Raw genomic sequence first — 7,138 nt, 5'->3', positions numbered from 1 at the left:
TCTCTCTGTCAAATAAATAAAAATAAAATCTTTAAAAAAAATGTTAACTCTCCACCATGGTTTGACAAGTAAGTGCCTCATGGCAGAAGTGAGGTTACCTAGGACCAGGACATCCCCTTGCCTCAGCGTGCAGAGCACCTTCTCAGGAATTCCCACTGCAATTCTTGATCTACTTGATGAGCATGTCTTGGCAAGCAGAGAGGCTCTTGTGCTTCAGAGACTCAACCAAACGAAGGAAGGGATCTCTGGGGTGTTCTTGCCCTCCTCATTGTAAGTTTGTTCTTTAAATAACATCTGTCCTATCCCTCCACACCCCATTTCAGGTAACAACAGTTTTAATGTCTGTTTTTTTTTTTTTAATGAGTTTGGCCTTTTTAGATTCCACATATAAATGATACCTTACAACAGTTGTGTTTCTCTGAGTTATCTCATTTAGCATATTGAGCTCAGGGTCCATCCTTGTAGTGAATGGCAGCTGTCCTTCTTCCTCATGGCTAAATTATATATTATGAATATGAATATATATATATGTACACATATGACATTTTCTTTATCCATTCACCCATTGATTGGCATGCAGTTGTTTCCATCATTTTGGCTATTTTGAGTAATGCTGAAATAAACATAGAAGGGCAGAGTTCTCCTCAACATTGTGTTTTCATTTTCCTTGGGTATATACTCAGAAAGGGGATGTCTGGAACACATGATAGAGCAATTTATCATTTTTTGTGGAACCTTCATATTGGTTTCCATAGTGGTACACCAATTTATACTTTGGTCAAGAGTGTACTTGGTTCTCTTTTCTCCACAAACTTGCCAAAACTTGTCTCTTGTCTTTTTGTTAATAGCCATTCTAACTTGTTGAGGTGCAGATTTGAATAAACCCACAAGGCTCAGTATTGTGCTCATCCAGCTTGCCAGCAGAGCTGGTAATCATTGTGCCACTCTATCCTACAAGGTGAGAGGAATCCTGGAAACAAAGTTGCTTTCTGGAAAATGTTCAAATGGGAAACTCTTGACCTGAGAGCTTTGTCAGAATTAAGGGACTGAAGTTGTGGTCTTTCCAAAGGGCCTCTGGCTATGCTGTTGACTCTCCAGTGGTTTCTGTGAGTAACAACACTTCTTAAAATTAACTAGCCCAGATTCTGATCTGGCAGCTCCTAATAGGTGCCCTCTGCCTATATAATGTCAGGATGTGGACTGCTGGAGTCAGAATCCTACCTTCTCCTGAGCTTTCCTATCTGTGCTTCCTACTAATCAAATCACCAGCATGAAGATCTTGGCATTGCTGGTACTGGTGGCAGTTTCCACCTTCCTGGTCTCAGGCCGTAAGTAAAGATACTGACCTGAAATAAGGTCTGGAGCAAGAGGACATCATGATGTAAGCTCTGTGTGGATGTGGGTTTGGAGGAGCTTAGAATGCTGGCCCCTATGTCCTCCAATCCACAACCCTGTTCCATCCCAATTTTGTCTGACTGCTTGGATGGAGAGGACTTTCCCTTTAGGTTTTGACAATTCAGTCAGGTCTTTTCTCAGTTTTAATCTTGGAATGCAACTTCAGTGTTAGTTTAGGACAATATTTTTAAGAAGGTCATCAGAGGTTGATTTTAGGAAAGAAAAATGGAGAGATGTATTATGTTTTTTGTTGTTGTTGTTGGGTTTTGTGGGTTTCATATCATCTGTGCATCTCTTTGCCCTCAACATGTGTGGAAAGCCAAATGTTCTTCTATTATGAAAGCCTGCAATATTGTCCATATTGTCTCTTCCATTTACCTGCCAAACTGCTGTTCCACTTACACCTATTTTTTTCTTTTTTTCTCTCAGAATACAACAAGTGGTCCATCTGATAGCTCGACTGGTAAGTCTGCACTTATGCTTCATCTCTTTCCAGTCATGACTGTTTTCCATCCCAGCTTTATGTTGAGCACCCACGGAGGACAAAGTATAGATACTCCAAAGCAGAAGCCTGGGGAAGCACAGTCTTATTTCTGAAGTTCATTGTGAACATAGAAAATCTGCTGATTTCTTATACATTATAAGAGAATATAAGACTTTGGCATGGATATAAAAATTGTGGATTATATATATGTTCTCTATCAAAAATGACAAAGATATGTGGTGTGAATTTGCAGTCTCATAATCTGGGGAGTTGCATGCAAAATCTTTATGATTACCATAAATTGAAGGGCTGAATACATGGCCAGAGTGGGAAAGGAGGGATTAATCTTTTCAGGATGACAGAAGAGAATGTAGATGCAAAGGTGATATAGAGATGCAGGCATTAGGAGCTCATGGGAGTGTGGAATGGAGACTGTGGAATGGCCTTAAGCTTTGCTCTTTGTAATGGTATATATGCCTTATTCTCAGGCTGACCTGTGTTTTCCTCGTATGATCCGAAATCCAAGTTGGTGTACCAAAGACCTTAGTATATTTTGGGTTTCTCACAGGTGTCCTGTATGTCCAATGCTGTGTGTGTTGTGCTCATGCAAACAGGAAGAATATTTCTCTTTGTCCTCCACAGCTGGGCCCTGTGTCCTTTGGTCATAAGGGCATGGACTGCGGTCAGACCTCACTGAACCATATGGTTTACCTGACATGTGAGGCCAATGGAAAACAATATCCTCCCTTCTCAATAACGAGAGAGATAGCATGGTTAGAGTGTGATTATGGAAAATGAGTTATCCACTTGTTGAGTTAGATGCAACTCAGAAATATAGGGTCTGACTCTGGTTATCTGTCAGGAGGTCTCGTGTAAAGTGTAGAGAGTGATAATTGTCATCAATCTTGCCACATTACCTTTGAAAAAGGGATAACTGGTGCGACATTTGCTCACTTTCACCATTGCCAGAATAGCATTAATATCTCCCGTTACATCTACTGTGGCTTTCCTAGATAATTCTGTAATAGTTGGATTCCAAGTTGAACAACAGGTGAGACAAAGGGAAGAGGTTGTGCATGATTCAAAGGAAGGAGATCCTATTGGTTTAATGTGAGATACACGATCTTATTCTTTCTTCTCTTCTCCTGTACAGTTTACTCCACTACTCACACTCAGGCATGCTGCTGTGGAAATGAATCAGTTCAAGTGAGCCCATGGGAGGGCACCAGAAAGTCAGCTCACTTGAGGCTTTCTTATTGACTCTGCATCTTGATCCCAGCGAATAGGAACAAATATGGATTTGGTATTTTGTGCTCAGCCCTGGGAGAAAGCATTTCCTTATATCTTCTCTTCATGTTACAGTCTTTGTAGGGAAACCTAAATTCTTTCAGTGCCACAAGGGAAGGCTATGAAGAATGAGGCTAAAGAAAAGTGGGTAGCTAGGGTAAGGGTATGACTTTAGAATGATTTTAGAATGAGATGATTTTAGAATGAGGAATGTACCTCCAAGCTCAGGTAGGACAAATTTTGTTTCCTGGGGCAGAGTCAAGTGCTTCAGCTGGATCTTTTTCTTCTAAACTCAGCTGCCCCTGATGCCACCACTGCTGCCGCCACCACTGCTCCTGCCACCACTGCTGCCACCACCAAGACCACTGCTGCTCCATTTAACCTACAAAAGCGTAAGTCTGCACCATCTACATGCTTACTTATTGGGGGCCCTGGATTCCTAAGTTCTTTATTATCCTGGTAGACTCTATTTTGGAGGCATGAAGGACAAGCTCTCAGAAAACTCTGTTTTCATTATTCTCTAATTGTTTTTGGTTTTAAAGTCAAGTCAACAGATAAATCTCAGAGGATCCTGAGGTTGTAGCTTCTTGTTTACTAATATACCTGCATGGTCTTTAAATGTTAGCATTCATAGGGAAATTCATCTTTAGTAGAAATGATATTGGAAAGACAAAAGTAAGCATCTCCTTGGAGCATGGTAATTGTGTGTGTGTGTGTGTGTGTGTGTGTGTGTGTGTGTGTGTATCAGAAGAGTTTCTGTTTCCCTGAAAGACTTTTCTAGAAATAGAGAACAGCTGTAAATGAGGCTTCATTGAGACAGAACATTTTGAACATTATTCAGGATAGTTTTGGGAATTTGGACAATCATTGAAGATTAAGAAAGTACATTGTTGCTAGTCCTGGTACATTTTTCCTGTCCTCCACACTCATGGAACATTGATTACAAAATTTGTTGAGTGTGGACATATGCCAGGCATTTTGGTATGCAATTCACATATCAATGTAATTTAAATTTCAGAGACATCCTACTAAGTAAACACTGTAAAGATGAGGAAATGGAAAACTTACAATGAAAGACTTTCCCCTGAAATATGGGAGAAATTGGATTTGTACTTCAACAGTCAAAGTCTTGAGGAAACATTTTCAAATATGGCTTATAGTCTTTCAGTGTCAGGACCATTGCTTTTCACCCTGCTCAAGAATGTGCGGTGGCAGCCAATTGGGGGGTGGGGTTGGGAAAGGAGTATTCATTCCTTTTGAGAAGAAGGCTGGTTGCTTTGTTCTCTAGTGGAAGGAAAATGAATGCATATTGGCTTACTTCCTGTTCTCTCTAAACTCCAAGTTTCCCTAGGCTCCTGTCCAGGGTTGCAAAACCTGTTTTTTTGGGGGGGGATGAACATGTCATATTCCTTTGACTCCATGGAATTCAGTGCCATTTGACATTTTTTAGTCTCTTTGTAGATTCTTAAGAAAGAAGCGGTGTTCTTCATCTTCTTTTGAAACGCTCTTGAGAATATATTTTATTGTCCCGTAGACTTCATGGATATCTTAAAGAAATGGTTGGGTTGAAATATTACTGGAATTAGCCTGGACCTTCTGCATTTGATCCTGCTGGGCTCAGCCACAATGTCCATTCATTTGATTTAATTCAACTACTTACCATGTGTACTATCTCTTTCTTATCCCTATTCAGTATATCTGTTTTCAAATAAAAAACAACATTGAGCAATGACAAAATCATGTTTTTTCTTTTTTTAAATTTAGTTTTATTTTTTCAGTGTTTCCAAGATTCATTGTTTATGCACCACACCCAATGCCCTACTCAATACATGCCCTCCTTAACACCCACTACCAGGCTCACTCAACTCCCCACCTCCCTCCCCTCCAAAACCAACAGTTTGTTTCTCAGAGTCCACAGTCTCTCATGGTTTGTCTCCCCCTCTGATTTCCCCCAATTCATTTTCCCTTTCCTTCTCCTAATGTCCTCCATGTTATTCCTTATGCTCCACAAGTAAGTGAAAGCATATGATAATTGACTCTCTCTGCTTGACTTATTTCACTCAGTATAATCTCCAGTCCCACCCATGTTGATACAAAAGTTGGGTATTCATCCTTTCTGATGGAGGCATAATATTCCATTGTATATATGGACCATATCTTTATCCATTCATTGGTTGAAGGGCATCTTGGTTCTTTCCACAGTTTGGCGATTGTGGCCATTGCTGCTATGAACATTGGGGTACATATGGCCCTTCTTTTCACTACATTTGTATCTTCAGGGCAAATACCCAGTCGTGCAATTGCAGGGTCATAGGGTAGCTCTATTTTTAATTTCTTAAGGAATCTCCACACTGTTTTCCAAAGTGGCTGCACCAACTTGCATCCCCACCAATAGTGTAAGAGGATTCCCCTTTCTCCACATCCTCTCCAACAGTTGTTATTTCTTGTCTTATTAATTTTGGTCATTCTAACTGGTGTGAGGTGGTATCTCAATGTGGTTTTGATTTGAATCTCCCTGATGGCTAATGATGATGAACATTTTTTCATGTGCATGTTAGCCATTTGTATGTCTTCTGGCCATTTTTTTATGTAATTTTCTGTTTTTTGAGTGTTGAGTTTGAGGAGTTCTTTATAGATCTTTGTCTGTAGTGTCGTTTATGAATATCTTCTCCTATTCCAACAGTTTATAAGCCATGAAAACAGAATTAGGGAAATAAATGACGCCATGAAACAGTCCAATGTCAGAATTATTGGGATCCCTGAGGGGGTGGAGAAAGAGAGAAGACTAGAAGATATAGTTGAACAAATTCTGGGTGAAAATTTCCCTAATCTGAGGAATGGAACAAGTGTTCATGTCTTAGAGGCAGAAATATACCCCCCAAGATCAACGAGTCTAGAAAGACATTGAGACACTTAATTGTGAAATTCATGAAACATAATTTCAGACAGGAGGCCCTAAGGGCAGGTAGGGGGAAGAGATTCGTTACATACAGAGGAAGGACCATCAGAATAATGACAGACCTGGCCACAGAAACCTGGCAAGCCAGAAAGGGCTGGCAGACATAATCAGGGAACTGAATGAGGGGAACATGCAGCCAAGAATACTTTATCCAACAAGGCTGACATTCAAAATGGATGGAGAGATAAAGAGCTTCCAAGACTGGCAAGGTTTAAAAGGATATGTGAACACCAAGCCAGAACTACAAGAAATATTAAGGGGGGTTCTATAAAAGAAGAAAGAACCCAAGAGTAACATAGAACAGAAATTTACAGAGACAATCTATAGAAACAAGGACTTCACAGGCAACATGATGTCAATAAAAACTTATCTTTCAATAATCACTCTCTACATGAATGGCCTAAATGCTCACCTAAAATGGCACAGGGTTGCAGACTGGATAAAATGACAGGACCTGTCCATATGCTGTCTACTAGAGATACACTTGGAACCTAAAGATACATCCAGACTGAAAGTGAAGGGATGGAGAAGCATCTTTCATGCTAACAGGCCTCAAAAGAAAGCTGGGGTAGCAATTCTCATATCAGATAAATTAGATTTTAAGCTAAAGACTGTAGTCAGAGATACAGAAGGACAAATCATTCTTAAAGGGTCTATCCATCAAGAAGATCTAACAATTGTAAATATTTATGGCCCCCAATACGGGAGCAGCTAACTACATATGCCAACTGTTAACCAAAATAAAGAGTCATATTGATATAAATACATAAATTTCAGGGGATCTTAACATTCCACTCTCAGTAATAGACAGATCATCCAAGCAGAAAATCAATAAAGTAACAAGAGCTTTGAATGACACGATGGACCAGATGGACCAGATGGACCTCATAGATATATACAGAACATTCCACCCTAAAACAACAGAATACTCATTCTTCTTGAGCACACATGGAAATTTCTCCAGAATATACCAAAATCATATATTTTTAAGTGGTTGGAGAGTGGTTGTCCAA

The sequence above is a fragment of the Enhydra lutris genome, unplaced genomic scaffold, assembly GCF_002288905.1.
Source record: "Enhydra lutris kenyoni isolate GAN:26980312 unplaced genomic scaffold, ASM228890v2 scaffoldscaffold56, whole genome shotgun sequence".
NCBI lineage: Eukaryota > Metazoa > Chordata > Mammalia > Carnivora > Mustelidae > Enhydra > Enhydra lutris.
The sequence above is the reverse complement of the archived record's forward strand: the minus strand, read 5'-3'. Positions refer to the sequence as shown.